General features: G+C 38.9%; 1 protein-coding gene and 1 pseudogene across 1 annotated transcript in view; both read right to left on the bottom strand.

Annotated features, from left to right (window-relative positions):
- HMGN1 (high mobility group nucleosome binding domain 1) overlaps positions 1–21044 on the bottom strand; it is a 53029-nt gene that overhangs the window by 24247 nt on the left and 7738 nt on the right. The gene's annotated exons all lie outside the window — the stretch shown is intronic.
- Positions 13309–13861, bottom strand: LOC103269418 (annotated as a pseudogene).

Below are 21044 nucleotides of genomic sequence, written 5' to 3'. Positions count from 1 at the left end.
TGCTTGTGAATGCTAGATAATTGTACTCATTGACATGGGAGAAAGCTCACAGGAGAAAGATTATAAAATAGGACATATAACGACACCAGTTTTGTATAATCACATAAGCACAGAAAAGGATTCCAGAAAAATGCATCTTTAAATAGCTGTCTATTTAAATAGTTTTCTAAGTAAGAGAATTATGAGTTTTTAGCTTGTCTGCTTTTCCTTCCTTTTTTCTCCAATGAGTATGAATTGCTCTTACTTCAATTGCACAAATATATTTTTCATTCCTGCACCTGATGACCCCACCCCCATAACAGGCTTGCATACTTCCCAAACACTGCCACAACAAAATATAATTTCCCCCCAGGGCCTCCATGCTGATCATGAATCTAGGCACTAAGCACCATGATCTGTACCTTAAATCCCGATTAACCTACATTTGATGCACGTCAATTTCAACCTCTGAGACCCCAAGAGAATGCAGGGTTCTTTACTGTTTTTTCTATTCAACCAATTAGACTGATTAATTAGCACACTATTCAAAATTTATCTTTCTTGTACTTTTGGAATGTTTGACATTGGTACATCCTGTCAGTCATTCTCATTGCTCGTTTCTTGCTGTTCAGAACTAGCTGCTGATTCTGTTTTAAGGGCAAGAGACAAACTTTCTATAAGTTCTGACCCCCCAAAATATGTCTCAAACTGGCTTGTTTTTTTTTTTAAGTAATTGTTTTCCCTTAACATTTGAAGAGAACATCCAGTTGGTACTTTGTTTTATCATAAAAAAGGCATGCTCCTTCCCAGAGTGGGGATTGTGGGGAGATGGTACAATCTCAGGGCTAGCAAACAACCAAGTAGTTGGTCACATGTAACAAGGCAGGCAGGATTTAAGCAACTTTCCATTCCGATTTTCCACGACTTCTTTTGGGTATCCATCTGTAAGCCAAAACCCCTTACTCATTATACTTTCTGAAAACTATTCATTTAATTATTATCAGTGAGCTTAGAACAATTGAAAAAAATCTGTGATTTGTAAACACTTATCACCATTCCCTGGGGTGGGAAGGTGACAGATGGGTAATAGGGTTCAAATTCATTAGCTTCTCTGCTCCTATCCCCTTAGCTTGTATTGTATTACATTCCTTTTAACTGCTACAAATAGACAAGTGCCAGACAAATTCTAGTGCCCCCCCCAAAAAAAATCACTTAAGGGAGGGGAAATGTTTCAGTTCAGTGTTTTAAACGTACATATCTACATAAACTTGCCTATTCTACCTATACTTAGAGATTAAAGGTAAATCTGTTTATCAGTTCCAGGGTACAAAGACTGCCAACGGCCTCATTTTCCAGGGTTGCCACAGCTCGTTGGGTGCTGGTTCATCCTGTCACTGTTCTCCTTGCTTTTCTGTCATCTCACTAATTCCTATAAACCACTCAATGGTTCTTGTACAGATCTGCTATCCATTTATAAAGTCTTCTTGCTTACTAATCAGTCCACAGGCAACATATGTTGAGTATAGAGATGCCTGATTTGTTACAAGGTCATCTCTTCATTAATAACCTTGGCGAGTTTGCTTCTCTGGCTTAGTTTTGACACTTGACAAATCACCAGTTGCCCCACACCACTTCTGAAAACTAGAGGGCAAAATGGCAACACAATGTATATGAAAGCAAACTGAAAAATATGCAAATACATGCTGAGAGAACCATAATAGAGTATACCATAAACTTAGGTTAAGAGCATGCTATAACCCAATAAATATGTAATCGGCTTGTGGACAATAGCACAGTCATTTTAGTTTTCTGCTTTAAAACATAACCTGTAGCTGTTTAAAGTTTCAGTTATGGGAAAAACTGCAAAGCTCCAGTTTAAGCTTTAACCCCTTCCCTTGACCCACTTTCCCCTTAGCAACAACCAATCAGGTGCAAGGGGAAAATCACCTAAAGTTTCCAAATGTCTCTGCAACTTCGCCAGCTAGTGGGCCAAGGTCAGCCTGAGTCAAGCTAGCCAATCCTCCACGTTGAGCTGACAACCAGAGGTTACTACCCAATTAAATGGTAACAAGACTTGAAAGTCCCCCCAAACTCCTCCTCCCTTTGTGTAAAAGCATAAAAGGCATCTGCTTAAGGAAGTCAGGGCCTCTGGGTGTACTCTGCTGCGTCGGTGGTCGACAGAGGTCCAGGCTCGAGCTTGCAAATAAAGACCTTCTTGAACTTTCATCGGAATTGGCTCTTGGTGGTCTCTCGGATTGAACTTTTGGCCACTACAATGCCACATTAAAGCTACTTGTAGCTTTTTTTCTTATGTTTTTTTCTTTGAGGTTGGGTGCAGTGGCTTGTGCCTGTAACTCCAGCAGTTTGGGAGGCCAGAGCAAGAGGACCTGGGGTTCAAGACCAGCCTGGGCAATATAACAAGACCTAATCTCTACCAACAACAACAAAAAAAAATTAGCTGGACATGGTGACACACACCTGTAGTCCCAGCTACTTGGGAAACTGAGGCAGGAGGATTGCCTGAGCCCAGGAGGTTGAGGCTCCAATGAGCTGTGACCATATTACTGCGCTCAGCCTGGACAAGAGTAAGACCCTGACTCAAAAAAAAAAGGAAAAGAAAAACAATTTACCTCATATAAAGAGCAAATAATTATTTTATTTCAAAGGACATTGAACTGTTTTTTTCTTATTAAACCAATATAGTTCTAAAAAAAACTTCACGACATAGAGTACAATGATGCACCATGTTTCAATCAACAATGAACTGAACCACATACATAGTGGTGGTCCTGTGAAGACTAAAATACTGTATTTTTACTGTATCTTTCCTATGTTTAGACACACAAATATTTCCCATTAATGCCTCCAGTTTTCCTGCAGTAACATGCTGTATAGGGGTTTGTACCATAGGAGCAATAGGCTATAAATCATACATTCTATCTGTGTAATGGACTAAACCATTTAAGTCTGTGTTAAGTGCATTCTATGATGGTCACGTGATAAAATTGCCTACAGATGCATTTCTCAGAACGTACACCAGTCATTAAACAAAACATGATTGTAATTACAGAAAACCTAATATTTCACTCTTTAAAATTTTTTAGGAAATGTCATAAGATCAAATGTGGAAATTATCTCAATAAAGATAAAGCCAGAACTTAATCCATGTGCTTTGAAACAATCTTTCATAAATGAGTTTATTGGTTGGCTGAGGATCAGTACACAGACATTTTTTTTTTTTTTTTTGGTAGGCAATGTGTACACAGCTCTTAACATATGTACTGAAAATTGAAAATGCCATGTGTTGTTATTTTAAAAAAGTTATTCCACTTGCCTTGGTGGCTCATCCTGTAATCCCAGCACTTTGGAAGGCCGAGATGAGTGGATTGACTGAGCCTGCGGGTTCGAGACCAGCCCGGGCAACTTGGTGAGATCTCATCTCTGCAATAAATCAAAAATCAGCTGGGCGTGGTAGTGTGAGCCTGTAGTTCCAGTTACTTGGAAGGCTGAGGTGGAAGGATCGCCAGGGCCCAGCAGGTCGATGCTGCAGTGGCTGTGAGTGTGCCACTGCACTTCAGCCTGGGTGACAGAGTGAGACTCCAACTCAAAACAACAACAAAAAAGTTATTTCAGTGACTTTCCAGCTTAAAATTTGGAGGCAAATTTTCCTTAAGAGGATATCAAGTACCAGTATCTTCAAATGTTAATAAGCTGTCACATCCATCCCACCAATTCACAGTTTATCATATATACAACATATACATAGTTTTTCAATCTTTCACAGCATATTAACAAAGTTATTAGGAAAACAGGACTACTATGACCAAAGATGTTACGAGGTACACACAATTCTGACACGGAGAGCTATGATCAAGGAGTGGTTTTCTTTCTTTCTTTTTTTTTTAAAGAAAATTTTTTATTTTTGAACTTGAAATAAACATCTACATTTTCAGAAACAGTGATCATTTGCAAGAGTCTCTGATCAACTTGAGGGACTTAAAAAGAGTTCTATAAAAATGCTATTTGTAAGTGACCTGCAGTATTAGGAGTGGTTTTCTTTAGAAAACAATTCTACTAAAAAAACAACATGGGAATAGAAGCAAATTTAAATGTCCAAGACATTAAATGCAGGACTGTGATCCATACGGCCACTAGGTATACTTTGCATTATAGGATATAAAAACTAACCCCCCATCTATGGAATGTTAAACTCACACCCAAGATAGCCAAAGCTTCCTATAATTCAATATCCCACACGATTTTCTGGTTGTACCAACAAAATAAACAACCAGCAGATGATTTCATCTCTTAAAAAAAAGCATTTTCACTTAAAAAGTAGGATGAGGTGAAATTCCCCCCTTCTTGAAAATGTTTCTAGAGCCACTAAAAACTTGCATTTACAAAATAGTTGATAAAAATATTCCTCTGGATTGTACAAGAAGGAGACAGGGACCACTGATAAGACATGGGATATGATATTATTATTCAGACTTGGCTTCTTTCTCTCCTGCTTCATCAGAGGTTGGATTCTGCAAATCAAAGGAAAATTGATGATCAAACATTTGTGTTATTACGATCATCTTTCAGATCTTAAACATCTAACACACATTGTAGGCTTTATTCATACATAACCATTTGAACAGTCTATCCTTATTTGTAGATTTTGTGTTTGCAAATTCACTTGTTCTTCTTAAAACATGTTTGTAACCCTCAAAGCAGCACCCGTGGCACTTGCTGAGCTTATTCTGTCTTCTTGCTTCAACTCTAATATTGCAAACAAGTGTCTATTTCATACCACATATTTCATATCTTTGCCCTTTTTTGTTGATGATTTTGCCATTTAAAATGGCCCCCAAGCATCAAGTCCTATCTAGTGTTGCTAAGGTGCAAAGCTGTGATGTGTTGGATAGCTTTGTTCAGGCATACTATTAGCTGTGAGTTCAATGTCAATTTAACAGCATATATTTTAAAAGGTTATCTCTAAACAGAGACATATATAACACAAAGTCCTGTACTGATCAGCTGATGACAATGTTGTGACCAGAGAGGTTTGTTAGAATCTAACCCTATATTTCTCCTAGGTGCAAAGGTTTGGTATTTGTGGCAAACTTACAGAATGTAATTATGAATAAGAAGAATCAATTATAACTTGATAACATGTGCTAAAAGGTCAAGTCCTTCCTTTATAATTGGTAACATATTAATAATATAGACTTAGTATCACACTATATTTGAAGTTTGGTTAGAACACAGAAATAGATGTTTCAAAGACGAGATAAACAGTAGTCATCAAAGTTTAAAAATTAATACCCTAAATACTTATCTTATGTAAGTTAGCAAATCCAACCAAAAAAGTAAAGGCTTTTTTTTTTTGAGTTGGAGTCTCACTCTGTCGCCCAGACTGGAGTGCAGTGGCCGCTTCCGACCACCGCAGCCTCGACCTGCTGGGCTCCGGCGATCCTTTTGCCTCAGCCTTCCGAGTAGCCGGAATTACAGGCGTGCACTAACACTCCCGGCTGATGTTTTGATTTATTGTAGAGATGAGGTCTCGCTGCCCAGGTGGGTCTCGAATTTTAAAAAAATCAAAAGACTTGAATTAAGGCAAATGTATCATGGTGTTTACAACTAATTGATCAAAACCAGTCACAGATTTCTTTGTTCCTTCTCCACTCCCAATGCTTCACTTGATCCTCCTCCCACCCCAAAAGTTTCTTTTTTTCATAGCTTGAATGAATAAAGATCTATGACATCAGTCTCTTTATCTGCTTGATCTATGTTATCATTTAGTTCTGGCTAAGTGGTAACTCAAGAAAAACACAAAAACACTTTATAGGAAAAAAATGGGAAAAATTTGTCAAACACAATGCAAATAAGAGAAATAGATTTTAAAACATTTAAAAAGCGATATCCAAAACACAAAAAAATGAAGATCTAAGTATATTTGAAATTGAGAGTATTAAAATTTCTTGTGGCCGGGTGTGATGGCTCATGCCTATAATCCCTGTACTTTGGGAGGACTAGGTGAGAGGATTGCCTGAGCCCACAGGTTTGAGACCAGCCCTGGCAATTTTTGAGACCCCATCTCTACAATAAATAGAAAAATTAACCAGGCGTGGTAGTGCACACCTGTAGTTCTGGCTACTTGGAAGGCTGAGGTGGAGGGTAGCTGGAGCCCAGCAGGTTGATGCAGGGGTGGCTGTAAGCGTGCCACGGCACTCCAGCCTGGGTGACAGAGTGAGAATCCGACTAAAAAAAAAAAAATTCTTGTTTACTCACTTAAAAAAGAAGTCATTTACACATATACTTTTAAATTAGGTCTAATTTATAAAAAATATGTCCATTCACTTTTAGATACTGTCCAGAACTTTGTTCACTATCGTAACAAATAAAGACTGTCTTACCTGCAACCTAGAAACATACAATTTAGTATCTACTGTTCAGTCAAAATCAGTAACATTCACAAACACTTCTGATCTCCTTAGTTTTAGTTTCTCCATTTTCTACTGGTAACTCTTCTTTAGTTTCCTGGTTAGTCACTTCAGCCTGTTTTCTCTTTGCTCCCTTTTCCCTTGTGCTTGTACTTTTTTGTCTGAAGATTTATCCTACAACAGAATTCGCATGTATTTTAAGTATAACCTTTGCCTGGACTTACATTTTCTGACTTGGTATAGAATATACCCATTATGGTTGCCATATTAATGTTATATTGCACATCAACACACCAGCCTGAGGCACCAGATACACCTTTTTACATGAGACAACTCAAGGTCCACCCCTAGTAATCAAGGAAACATTGAATGCTAAGGAGATTGTAATAGTATTTGCATGTCAAGTCTCATTAGACACACAACGATAAACCCTAAAGCCTGTTACGCATCACCACCACCGTTATCATCTGCTATTCTCTACAGTTCTATGCAACAGAACAAATGAGGTGGAAGAAAGGTTGGAGGAACTCTTCCACCGTATCTTTGCTCATACCCAAATTTAAGTATGAACAATAATCAAACTGTCACCTGCTGTCCTGACAAGACTTCACTGTCACAGTAAGACTCTTCACCTGAAACAAGCACCATGTTGTAGTGTCAGGATGACTACCCTGTTAGTTAATCCCTTTATACCATATGATGAGTAACTAGAAGGATCATTTTGAATTTATTTTCATTTAGGTGTCTTAAGAATCTGAAAGGCACAGATATTAGCTTGGCAATATAACTCGACACATTAAGTCCCAAACTAAGCCATTTTAAAGCAATATAAAACAATACTTCAAGGAGAGCTTAACAAAAACGTAATATTTATTCTCTGTAAATTAAGAATGTGGCTACAGGCTGGGCTCGGTGGCTCAGCCTGTAATCCCGCGCTTTGGGAGGCCGAGGTGAGTGGATTGCATGAGCCCGCGGGTTCAAGACCTGCCTGGGAAATTTGGCGAGACCTCATCTCTACAAAAAAAAAAAAAAATCAGCTGGGCATAGTAGCGCATGCCTCTAATTCCAGCTACTTGGAAGGCTGAAGCGGAAGAATTACCGGAGCCCGGCAGGTCAAGGCTGTGGTGGCCGGGAGCGGCCACAGCACTCCAGTCTGGGCGACAGAGTGAGACTCCAACTCAAAAAAAAATAAGAATGTGGCTACAACTAAATTAAGTTGGGTCAGCATCAGGTGGTATAAAAGACACCTATACTTGAGTTAAGGACCATAAAGACAAGTAGGTATTACTTTATTTCCTGTGCCAATGGACATTAAGGCTCATACTATTCCCATGTAGCCAAATGGTTGTTTTTTTTTTTCAGAATAGAATGTTATGATATGAGTAATTATTCCAAATCCTGGGAGAACAAGAATGTAAACTTCTGGATGGCCAAAAAGTTAAAATAAGAGTTGATAAAGGATAGAGTTACCTCCACTGGCCGGGTCAAATAAAATTGTGTTAAAGTTGCCGTCTGTTAGTAATATAGTAATTCCAACAGCTAAGACCAGAAGAAATGGGAGAAGTAGGACTGCAGTAATTAATATGGATCATACAAATAAAGGGGCTTGATATTGAGATATAGCTGGGGGTTTCATGTTAATAACATTTGTAATAAAGTCAGTTGCACCTCAAGTTGATGATACTCCCACCAAATGAAGAGAGAAAATATTAAGGTCTATGGAGGTTCCTGCATGGGCTAGACTTCCTGCTAGTGAAGGATAAGCAGTTCATCCTGTACCTGCTTGAGCTTCAACTACAGAGGAGGCAAGTAATAATAGAAAAGAAGGGAGAAGGAATCAAAAGCTTATATTATCTAATACATGGGAATGTTATATCGGTGTTCCAATCTTTAGAGGGACTAACCAGTTGCTGAATCCACTGTCATGATAGGCATTAGCATAAAGAAAATTATAACAACTGCATTAGCAATGACAATTACCTTGCAGATCTGATCATCTCCTAATAAAGCCCCTGGATGGCTGACTTCTGCTCAGATTAAAAGACTAAGGACTGCTTCTACTATTTCAGCTCAGGGACCAAATAATAGGTACAGTGTACCAATGTCTTTAGTTGAGAATAATCAACAGCTGATGAACATTAGAGGGGTAAAATGACTGAGTCTGCATTAGACTGTAAATCTAAAGACAGAGGTTAAGCCCTCTTTTTTACCATAAGCCCTGAGGTGAGTATATCATATTGAATTGAAAATTCAAAAGAGCAGCTTCAGTCAGGCATGGTGACTCAGCCTGTAATTCCAGCACTTGGAGAGGCTGAGGCAAGAGGATTACCTGAGCCCGGGGTTTCGAGACCAGGCTGGGCAACTTGGTAAGACCTGTCTCTACAATAAATCACACAAAAAAACTAGCTGGGCATTGTGGTGTGTATCTGTAGTTCCAGCTACTTGGAAGGCTGAGGCCAAGGGATAGCCTGAGCCCTGCAGATCGAGGCTGCAGTGGTCGTGAGCGTGCCACTGTACTCCAGCCTGGGTGACAAGAGTGAGACTCCAACTCAAAAAAAAAAAAAAAAAAAAAAGCACCTTCAATTATGCCGGGGCTTCTCCCGTGTTTTTTTCTAGACAGTGGGAGAGGTACATTGAAACAAGCTGATTAGGGTATTTAGCTGTTAACGAAATTTGCATGGGGTTGAATCCCAGCAATCTAGTAAGGATTTAGCTTAATTAAAGTAATTGATTTGGATTCAGTTGATGTAGAATAAAGTTTTGCAGTCCTTAAGTTAAGGATGTAGGAATTAAGCATAATTACTTAGGGCTTTTTTTGTTGGTCTGTTTAACCTAAATTCCCAATCCAATAGCAGGAATATTGATGAGAGTCATGAAAGTAGAGTTGATAAAGTGATAAGTGATGGTAAAAGCATATATTTGTTTTGCACTTTTTTTTTTTTGAGTTGGAGTCTCAGGCTGGAGTGCGGTGGCACGCTCATGGCCACCCCAGCGTCAACCTGCTGGGCTCCGGCGATTCTTCGGCCTCAGCCTTCCAAGTAGCCGGATCTAAAGGCGCATGCTACCATGCCCGGCTAATTTTTGATTTATTGTAGAGATGAGATCTCAAGTTGCCTGGGCTGGTCTCAAACCCGCGGGCTCAGGCAATCTACTCACCTTAGCCTCCCAAAGTGCTGGGATTACAGCTTGAGCCACTGAGCCCGGCCTTGTTTTGCGCTTTCAAGCTGTCATTTTATTTTTATGTTGTTGCTTACTGGGGATATTGTTAAGGTTGTTGAGTAAATTAGTCATATGTAGAAATATAAATTAAGTAGGGTTACAATAGCCATAAGATGCTATAATTTTTGGTTAATTCTTGGATAATTACTCATTTAGGCAAGAATCCTGTGAGTGGAGGTAATCCTAATGACAGTAGAATAATGGCTGTGGAAGATATTAGTGGGAATTTATTTCATGAGGGTGAGAGTGATAAGGTAGTAGTGCTTGTGTAGAGGTTAAATTCAGTAAATAAAGTGATTTGTTAAGATTATGCAAATGAAGAGATTTAATGTTATAATAGAAGGATTAGATTATTCAGCCCATGTGTACAATTGAGGAATAGGCTAAGATCTTTTGTAGTTGCACCTGGTTAAGTCCTTCTCATTCACCTACTATAATTGATAGTAGTGCAGTTAATTATAATATTTTTTGATTTATAGTTATGCTAGATTGATATAAAATAGAGATTGGTGCTAGTTGTTGTCATGTTAGGAGGATTATGCCAGATATAAGTGAGATTCCTTGTGTAACTTCTGGAACTAAGAAGTGAAAGGTCTAGTTTTATTATTAGGGCAATTAGAATTATATTGGATGATATATGATTTAAAATATTTATAATAGTTCATTATCCTGCATAGATATATTTGTAATTGCATCTATTATAAGAGGCATGGATGCAGTGGCTTGAGTGAGGAAATATTTGGTAGTACCTTCAGCTGATTGGGGGTTAGCTTTTTTATTAGAATAGGATAATAGCTAATATAGTTATCTCTAGTCCAATTCAGATTAGTAATCAGTGCAAGCTAAGTAAAGTGATTACAGTACCTATAAGGAGAGTAAAGAAGATAGAGGAAAAAATTAAGGAATTGATTAGTATGACCAAAATTTTGGGATATGGGCCCAATAGCTTATTTTAGCTGGAATATGGTGTAAGAGGGAAGCCCAAAGAATTTTGAATTCTTGGGAATAGGTTCAATTCCTATAATTTTAGAAATAAGAGGGTTTAAACTTCTATAGTTTACCATATCAAAGTAATTCTTTTGTCAGACGTATTTCTTATATATGTGGTAGATGCTGGATATTAAAATGGGCATTGAAATATGTCATATACTCAAGGTTAATGTAAGGGGGAGGAAATTTTTTCATAGAAGATGTATAAGTTGATCATATCAAAATCATGGGTATGATGCTTGAACTCATAAAAAGGGGATGGTGAGAATAAGTGTTTTCATTATGAAGTTGATTATAAAGATTTCTGGTATAGACATATTGCGTAGTGCTCCTAAAAAATAATAGTAGTTAAGGCATTTATTATAATAATATTGATATATTCTGCTATGAAAAATAAGGCAAAAAGTCCTGGAGCATATTCTACGTTGACGCCTGATACTGATTCTGATTCACCCTCTGTCAGATCGAAATGTGCTTGGTTGGTTTCTGCTAGTGTTGAAATAAATAATTTTATGATTAGTGGTCATGATGAGAGGATTAGCCAAGAATATTCTTGGGTTATCCATTTATAAGGAGAACTGCTAAGAGACTAATAGCTAGGTTAACTTCATATGAGATTGTTTGGGCTACTGCTTGGAGTGTACCAGTTGATACCTATTTATAGTTAGATGCTCATCCTGATCAAATAATTAAATATGCAGCTAGACTGGATGTTGCTAAGATAAATAGAACCCCTACTTTATGTTAAGGGAGGATGGGTATAGAGATGGGGATCCATATAAGGAGGGCAAGGGAGAGATAAGTCCAAGTTTGGGGCAATAATATATAGAAGTGATGATTTTAGTGACTGAAGGGGTTCTTTAATAGTTTTACAGCATCAGCGAAGGGCTGTAAATGGCCATATGGACCGATGATGTTGGGTCCCTTATGAAGTTGCATATAGCCTAATACTTTTCGTTCAACTAGTGTTATGAAGGCTATGGCAAAGACAGAGGGAATGATTAAAAGGAGTGAATTGATGATAAACATGTTAAGAAGAGAAATTAGGCTGGGCGTGGTGGTTCATGCCTATAATCTCAGCACTTTGGGAGGTCAAGGTGAGAGGATTGCCTGCGTCTGCGGGTTCAAGACCAATCTGGGCAACTTGGCAAGACCTCATCTCATTAAAAAAATTAGCCAGGTGTGGTGGCTCATTCCTGTAGTTCCAGCTACTTGGAAGGCTGAGGCGGAAGGATAGCATGAGCCCATCAGGTCAAGGCTGTGGTGGTTGCGAGCATGCCATGTGCAGCGTGGGTGACAGAATGAGACTCCAACTCCAAAAAAAAAAAAAGCCAGGCTCGGTGGCTCAGCCTGTAATCCTGTGCCTTTGGGAGGCTGAGGTAAGTGGATTGCCTGAGCCCGCAGGTTCAAGACCCGCCTGGGCAGCGAGACCTCATCTCTACAATAAATCAAAAAATCAGCCGGGCGTGGTAGCGCATGCCTGTAATTCTGGCTACTCGGAAGGCTGAGGCGGAAGGATCGCCGGAGCCCAGCAGGTCGAGGCTGCGGTGGCCGGGAGTGGCCACTGCACTCCAGTCTGGGCGACAGAGTGAGACTCCAACTCAAAAAAAAAGGAGAGAAATTGAACCTCTGGTTATTAGGTTTTACGTTTTATGCATTTACAGGGCTCCTGCCATCTTAACACTGCCTGTCCTTAGGCAGGGTATTCAATTAATTTATTAGATTTAGATTATTTCATCTATTAGATTTAGGATGCTCGGTTGGAGTAGGCCCTATTTCTCATGTCCTTTCGTACTGGGAGAAATAAGAAACAGATAGAAACATACCTGGATTACTTCGGTCTGAACTCAAATCACATAGGATTTTAATCGTTGAACAAACGAACCATTAACAGCAGTTACATCATTGGATCAGGATAGCTGAGATTGTAAACCCTATTGTTGATATGGACTCTAGAATAGGATTGCACTGTTATCCCTAGGGTAACTTGTTCTGTTGCTCAAATAATTTGGGTCAATAAGTGATCTCTAGCTCAGACTGGTTTAGTTTAGGATAAAATCATTCAGAGGTTCTGTTATACTCCGAGGTCATCCCAACCAAAATTTTTAGTCCATGTCCATGAGGTGTTAAACCTGATAGTGTCAGTTGAGTGTATAATTTGACTGAACTAATAAATTAAAGCTCCATAGGGTCTTCTCATCTTACTATTGTATCTCCACCTCTTCACGGAGAGGTCAATTTCAATGGTTGGAAGTAAGAGACAGCTTAACCCTAGTGTGACCATTCATTCAAGTCTCTATTTAAAGCAAATGATTATGCTACCTTTACATGGTCAGGATACTGCAGCTGTTGACCGCATGTCACTGAGTAGGCAGTGCCTCTAATACTAGAAATGCTAGAGGTGATGTTTTTGGTAAACAGGCAGGGTTAAGTATTGCCAAATCCTTCAACCTCTTTTAATTTTTCCTTAATGCATGTCTGTGTTGAATTAACAAGTTAGAACTAGTAAGTGATTTATTAGCTATTAAATTGTTAAATATCAGTGGATTATCTGGTCTGATATAAGCTTATGCGAGGAGAATAATTTCTCGTTATAGATTAGTCCAGTAATGTTTTAGAAGTTATTATTGTTGATTGCAATGAAGAATTATTAAATGTTGAGCTTGAATGCTTTCTTTTTTTTAAAAACTATATAATTATTTTTTATTTTTACTGTCCAGAGTGTGTAATATAAAAGCCAGAGCTTCTTCCTGGACTCAGTTTTATAAACTCTCAATTGGCTGGTGAGGCCAATGGGGATACTTCTTGTCTAGTTTGGTTTCTAGGAAGGCTTCATACAAGTCCTCAATAGGTCATCTGATCAAATGGAATTATGTCCCTTATCTTCTCCATCTGTTTCTCGTATTTTCCACTCCTGGCCTTTGAGAGAGACACAAACTCAGCACAATTTTTCACATCTTTTTACTTCAGTGTCCACTTGGGCAGTATATTTATCCTCTGGCACAGAAACCTCCAGGGCATTAAACTTCTTCTCAAAGTCATCAACCAAAACTGCCTTGGCCACAATGGCCTTGTAGTAAGCCCCGTCAATAGCTGGTGGATTCTCTGGCAAAGCAGCCAACCTGGAGGTAATCGTCTCATTTCAGGATTTCAGGGAATTAGCAATGGCCTTTTGGTTTCGAGGTATGCATCTCTCCAAAAGTCGCCCAGTCAATGGCTTTTGGAGCACGTTTTCGCGCAGCCATCTTGGGATTCTTCACCGACCCCAGTGACCCACCTTGAACGCTTTCTTAATTGAGGACTGCTTTTAGGTCAACTATGATATGTAAACATTTTACTCATTAAGGTTGTTTCCTTTCTCTAAAGAACTACCCCTCTTTAGGATAACATTTAAATTTACATTGGAATGAATATATATATATTTTTTTGAGTTGGAGTCTCACTGTCCCCCAGACTAGAGTGCAGTGGCACACCCCTGGCCACGCAGCCTCAACCTGCTGGGCTCCGGCGATCCTTCCGCCTCAGCCTTCCAAGTAGCTGGAACTACAGGCGCACGCTACGACACCCGGCTAATTTTTTATTTATTGTAGAGACGAGATCTTGCCAAGTTGCCTGGGTGGGTCTCTTGTTCAGGCAATCCACTCGCCTCAGCCTTCCAAAGTGCTGGGATTACAGCCACCAAACCCGGCCTGGGATTAATATTCCTAGAGGTAAACTTAAAGTTGAACTAAAATTCTATTCTGAACAACCAGCTAATCACCAGGCTCAGTAGGCTTTTCACCTCTACTTATAGATTTTCTCACTATTTTGCTACATAGACGAGTGTGTACCTTTAGCTGTCCGTAAGTAGCTTGTCTGGTTTTGGGTATTTTAGCTAAAGTTCTCTTTGTAAAATTGTTTTGGTTAATTAATTATGCAAAAGACAAAAGTGATAATCTTTGTTGTTTTGTACGTTTTTTGTTTTTTTTTTTGAGTTGGAGTCTCACTCTGTTGCCCAGACTGGAATGCAGTGGCCGCTCCCGGCCACCTCAGTCTTGACCTGCTGGGCTCCGGCGATCCTTCCCCCTCAGTCTTTGAAGTAGCTGGAACTACAGGCGCACGCTACCACGCCCGCCTGGCTAATTTTTGATTTATTGTAGAGACGAGGTCTCACCAAGTTGCCCAGGCGCATCTCGAACCCGCAGGCTCAGGCAATTCACTCACCTCAGCCTCCCAAAGCGCGGGATTACAGGCTGAGCCACCGAGTCCAGCTTTGTTTTGTACTTTTTTTTTTTTTCTTGAGTTGGAGTCTCACTCGATCACCTAGACTGGAGTGACTTTTAATCAATCTTTCATCTTTCCTTTATAGTACTTCATTCATAGTGTCTGAATAAATCTCTATCTCCTATACTTTTTTGTGTGTGTGTGTTGGAGTCTCACTCTGTCGCCCAGACTGGAGTGCAGTGGCCGCTCCCGGCCACCGCAGCCTCAGCCTCGACCTGCTGGTCTCTGGCGATCCTTTTGCCTCAGCCTTCCAAGTAGCCGGAATTACAGGAGCGTACTACCATGCCCGGCTAATTTTTTGATTTTACTGTAGAGATGAGGTCTCACCTGCCCAGGTGGGTCTTGAACCCGTGGGCTCAGGCAATCCACTTACCTCAGCCTCCCAAAGGCGCGGGATTACAGGCTGAGCCACCGAGCCCGGCTATCTCCTATACTTTTAATTTCAAGGAAAAGTTTGGATTTAGGAAGAGATTATGGGTTGATTGAGTATAGTTTGGGCTAGTTTTAGTTCAAAGTGGTCAGGTTAATGTGAAATCTTCCGGGTGTAAACTGAATGCTTTAAAATTAAGCTACGCTTTCTTTACTCCAAGCACACCTTCCAGTATGCTTTCTTGTTACGACTTATCTCCTTTTATAGTGTGGTTAGTGTATTATAAACTTAAGGGATAAAATTATATTTGAGGAGGGTAATGGATAGTGTGTGTGTGTGCTTCATGGCCCTATTCAATTAAGTTCTCTATTCTTAGTTTTCTACTAAATCCTCCTTTAACTCTTATATTTCATAAGGGCAGTTGTGAGTGTTCTAGGGTTAAAAAGCATAGACCATTTCTTTCCATCTTATAAGCTACACCTTGACCTAACGCTTTTTTTTTTTGAGTTGGAGTCTCACTTTGTCACCCAGGCTGGAGTGTAGTGGCAGCCTTAACCTGCTGGGCTCAGGGGATCCTTCTGCTTCAGCCTTCCAAGTAGCTGGAACTATAGGCATGCACCACCACTTCCAGCTAATTTTTTTGATTTATTATAGAGGTGAGGTTTCACCATGTTTCCCAGGCTGGTCTCAAATCTGTGGGCTCAGGCAAGCCTCTCGCCCCTACTTCCCAAAATGCGGAGATTACAGTTATGAACCACGATGCCCTGCTGGCCTAATGTTTTTATGCTTACACTTGTGCTAACTTTGATGCCTTTTTAGGATTTGCTGAAGATGGTGGAATATAAACTGAATTAGCAAGAGATGGTGAGTTTTATCGGGCTTATTGATTATAGAACAGGCTCCTCTAGAGGGATCTAAAGCATCGCCAAGCCCTCTGAGTTTTAAGCTATTGCTTACAGTACTCTGGTGAATAATTTTGTTTTATAATTATTTGTGTTTATGGTTAAGCATAGTAGGGTATCCAAATGCAGTTTGGGTCATAACTTTTGTGTTTTCAGAACATTACAGTTAGTTTCATGAGCTATCTTGAGTTTAGCTGTAGCTTTCTATAGCTTAGTTAAGGTTTAACTTTATATAAAATTTCAAACACGCTTTACATCAGATTTTATTAATTTGGGTTAATTGTATGGCTATGGTGGCTGGCACAAATTTATCAACCCTAAGTTTTCTAGTATAACCTAGTCAAACCTTAGTTTATTGCTTAATTTTTATCATTGCTGCTTCCCATGGGGGTGTGGTTGAGCAAGACATCGCGAGCTACTGTTAAAGTAGTGTGCTTGATATTGGCTTCTTTTGATCTCTAAAGATCTAGAGAGCATTCTCACTGGAAGGTGGATCCTGGCACATGCAATTTTACTAGAAATTAATAAAAAAGGCCAAGACCAAATCTATATGCTTATGGGATTGTGAAAACTCATCTAGGTATTTTCAGTGCTTTGTTTTATGTACTTAAGCTGCATTAACCGAGGCAATTTCTTTTGTTAGCTTTAAGAGTTTTGTTAGTATTAGAGACATATTTAGTAACCTTATAAATAAAATGAAAATATGCTAGCCCAGAAAGCCTGCAATTTATCAAAATTTTGCAGTTTGTGAAAATGTTTGAGATGTTGGCTAAAAGTCATTTCTCAATTATAATTATAATTAAATTAAAAGCAATTGGATCTTGAGTCACTCCTTGGTTAAAATGTATTAGCTTTAAGTGCTATGTTAGTATTGGAGACACATTTAGTAACTTTTTTTTTTTTTGAGTTGGAGTCTCACTCTGTCACCCAGGTTGGAGTGCAGTGGCACACTCATGGCCACCACAGCCTCAACCTGCTGGACTCAGGTGATTCTTTGACCTCAGCCTTCCAAGTAGCTGGAACCACAGGCGTGTGCCACAACACCCAGCTAATTTATTTACTTATTTATTTATTTATTTATTGCAGAGATGAGGTCTTGCCAAGTTGTCCAGGTTGGTCTTGAACCCCTGGACTCAGGCAATTCTCTCACCTCTGCCTCCAAAGTGTTGGGATTACAGGCATGAGTCACCTCACCCGGCATATTTAGTAACTTTATAAATAAAATGAAAATATGCTAGTCCAGAAAGTCTGCAATTTACCAAAATTTTGCAGTTTTTGAAAATGCTTTGAGATTTTGGCTAATAGTCATTTCTAAATGAAATTATAATTAAACTTATGTGTTTAAGTTTGGCTGAGTTGATATAAGCCTTTTGTTTTGGGGGTTTGGCAAGAGCATAAGTTGTATTAATAATATTATAGCTTATGGGGGACAGGGGAAGTCTGCTGATTAAAACATGGAATGGGTAGGTGAATGTGCATATATGTGTGTATATGCATTATACAGTTATGTCCATCAAGCATGAATTAAATAGCCTCTTGTGGTTATGAGGCTGCAAAACGTTCAAATTTAAGTCCAACTACAATTGAATTGATTACTTCCAGGCCTGATTAAGGCCATGCTGAGTTGAAGCATTTCCCTCCCAAAAAAATTTAAAATGCCAGATGCATGAAATTCTCCCATGAGTGACCATGAGGGAAGTTGTCCTGTATCCATCAAGATGTCATATTTAAGGGGAATGAATGGGTGATCTAAGAACCAGATGCCGGGTACAGTTTCGGGTTAGTCACCCCCAAGTGGTTTGGGCCCAGAATAAGCAGAGGGCTATAATCTGAGCAGGTTGTTGATTTCTCAAAGCTTGGCAATTAAGTAAGAATTAATGGAAATGATACGCATGTTGTCAAGAAATACTTTGACTAAAATGTGCTATGTATGGTAAATGATTTAATGTTTTATGTAACGTTATAGGTTGATATTACTGGGTCAATATACCCTGGTTTGGTCATTTTTGGGTTGAGTTAAATTTGTTTGTCTCTGTATCATTAATGAGTTCTTGTACTTGCTTACATGCATGGGGAATATAGTTTAATGCACAATTAAACATAAATGTCTTATGTAAGATTATACATGTATAGTATTAATACATATTCATGGGGACGAGCACATAATGCACAAAATACTTAGTGTTATGTGAATGCAAAATTCACTTTTTCCAGTAATGATATAGTACTTGAAAGTAATAAATTGTACTTCAACTACAAAAATCAGGGAATAGTTTAAGTAGAATTTCAGCTTTGGGTATTGATAGTGGGGTGTAGCCCTCTTCATTGAATCGTTCTGAGGAGAGTAGTTCTCCATTTTTGGTTTACAAGACCAAAGTAATTTTTATACTACAAGGATTATCATTTAAGTAATTTGTTTTTGACTAGGTTAACTAGTGGTATTAAAATGAGAATAACAGAAAAATAGAGGATAGAAACTCTTTGTCCAATAACAGTGAAGGGCTAGTCCATGGGTTGGCCCCCAATTTATGTAAGTACTAGTAAGTTAGCTATTAGAATTCAGAGTAGGCACTGGCTCAGTGGTTGAAAGATTATGCTTCGTTGTTTGAATATGTGAAGTATTGGGAAAATGGCTAGCATTAGGATAAGGAATACTAAGGCTAGTACTCCGTCTAGTTTATTAGGAATAGAGTATAGGATTTGCATAAGCAAATAGAAAATATCATTCTGGCTTAAGGTGGGGAGGTGTACTTAGGGGATTAGCTGGGGTGTAGTTGTCCGGGTCTCCTAATAAGTCTGGTGTGAACAAGACTAGGATAAGAAGTAGAAGTAAAAGGAGAATTAGTCCTAAAATATCTTTAATTGTGTAATAGGGATAAAATGGGATTTTATCTGAGTCTGATGAAATTCCTAATGGGTTGTTAGACCCTGTTTCTTTCTTTCTTTTTATTTTTTTTTGAGTCAGAGTCTCACTCTGTCACCCAGTCTGGAATGCAGTGGCACGCTCATGGCCACCATAGTCTCGACATGCTGGGCTCAGGCGATTCTTCCATTTCTGCCTTCCAAGCAGCTGGGATTACAGGTTTGCAGTCAACTGAAAGTCCTCCTCAAATTCCTTCTACTAGGTTGGTGCCAATATATGGAATGGCTGATAAGAGGTTAGTAATAACAGTGGTGCCTCAGAAGAATATTCGGTTTCATGAAAGTACATAGCCTATAAATGCTGTTGCTATAATGGCAAATAGGATAATGCTGATGTTTCATGTTTCTAGGAAAATATAGAATCTGTAATTTAAGCCCGGTCCTACATACATGAATAGACAAATGAAAAATATTGATGTGTTTGTGTGTATATATTGGATAATTCAGCCATAATTAACATCTCAGCAGATGTGTTACAGAGGAGAATGTATTTATTGTGTCTGATGTGTAATGTATGGCTAGGAATAGTCCTGTAATAATTTGAATAGCTAGGCAGACTCCCAGGAGGGAACCAAAGTTTCATCATGCTGAAATGTTTGAGGGTACTGGGAGATCAATAAAAGAGTGATAATTTTGATAAGAGGATGGTTTTTTAGGATATTTGTCATTAAGCTTCTCATAGTTGAATTACAACAGTGATTTTTCATGTCATTAGTCATGGTTTAAATTCATGAGGGAATTATGACATACACTGTATTTTTATTGTGTAATTGTTATAGGTTTTGTAGGATTTTCTTCAAATCCTCCATCCATCCTATGGGGGTGGAGGGGGCTTGGGGTTAATTATTAGTGGAGGAGTAGTTGGAATTATATTGAATTTTGATGGGGTATTTGTGGGCTTGATGGTGTTTTTATTTGGGTAGGATGTTGGTGATATTTGGGTATACGATTGCTATAGTTACTGAAGAATATCCTGAGGCTTGAGGATCTAGTGTTTTTGAGGGTTGTTGTTAATGGGTATGTTATTAAGAGTTATTTATGATTATATAAATGATGGGTTATGGAGGGGTGGAGATTGTGATTGATTTTGAGAATTTAGAGGATTGAGTTGTTTTTGAGGGTAAGAAGGTTGGTCTGCTTCATGAAGATTCTATTGGTGCAGCAGCTTTATATAGTTATGTGAGTTATGGTGATGGCTGGTTGATCTTCGTTAGTATTTTTATTGAGACTACTCATGGCAATTAGAGAATTAAGCAAATAACTAATATAAGGGAAATAAGGGTAGGAAATATGTTTAATTAGTCCTGTTTGTTTAGAGGAAATAATTGAGGCGGATATATGGGTTTGAGCTACATTTTTTGTATAGTTTTTCAAGTCAAGTCAAGGAGTAGGGATGCTGTATTTTGGTTTGCATAAAGATATGAATATGAGTAGAAGTGGCATACTATGATTGGAAAAAACCCTAGTAAATTAGAAAATTTAAGTGTTTGAGAGGGGGTGATTAGAGATGATATGTAATGAGGTTGAGTTCTGTTGCTATTGTGAAACCTTGAATAGTAACGGCAAGTGCTGTCAATTGTAGGTCTGGTTATTTGAAGAATGTTTATAGGAATATTATTATTAGAGATAAGGAGTCCAGCAAAAATGCTACTTACTGCTAGGCATTTAATTGAATTAATTAGGAGAGGGTTATTTTCACTGATAGTAATTAAAGCTGAGAAGCAGGGCTGTCCCAGGAACGCAAAGAAGATAATGCTGGTACCGTACACAGCTGTTAGGGAGGCAGCAATTAGTGTAATTAAGAGGGCTCAGGCATTGGTATATGACGTGTTGGTGGTTTTAATAAGGTCTTTAGAAGAGAATCTTAGCCGGGCTTGGTGGCTCAGCCTGTAATCCCGCGCCTTGGGAGGATGAGGTGAGTGGATTGCCTGAGTTCGAGACCCACCTGGGCAACTTGGCGAGACCTCATCT

Source organism: Carlito syrichta, unplaced genomic scaffold (assembly GCF_000164805.1).
Source record: "Carlito syrichta isolate Samal-C Ts95f unplaced genomic scaffold, Tarsius_syrichta-2.0.1 Scaffold309259, whole genome shotgun sequence".
Taxonomy (NCBI): Eukaryota; Metazoa; Chordata; class Mammalia; order Primates; family Tarsiidae; genus Carlito; species Carlito syrichta.
Note: the sequence above shows the minus strand (reverse complement) of the source record. Positions and strands in the feature narration are given on the sequence as shown.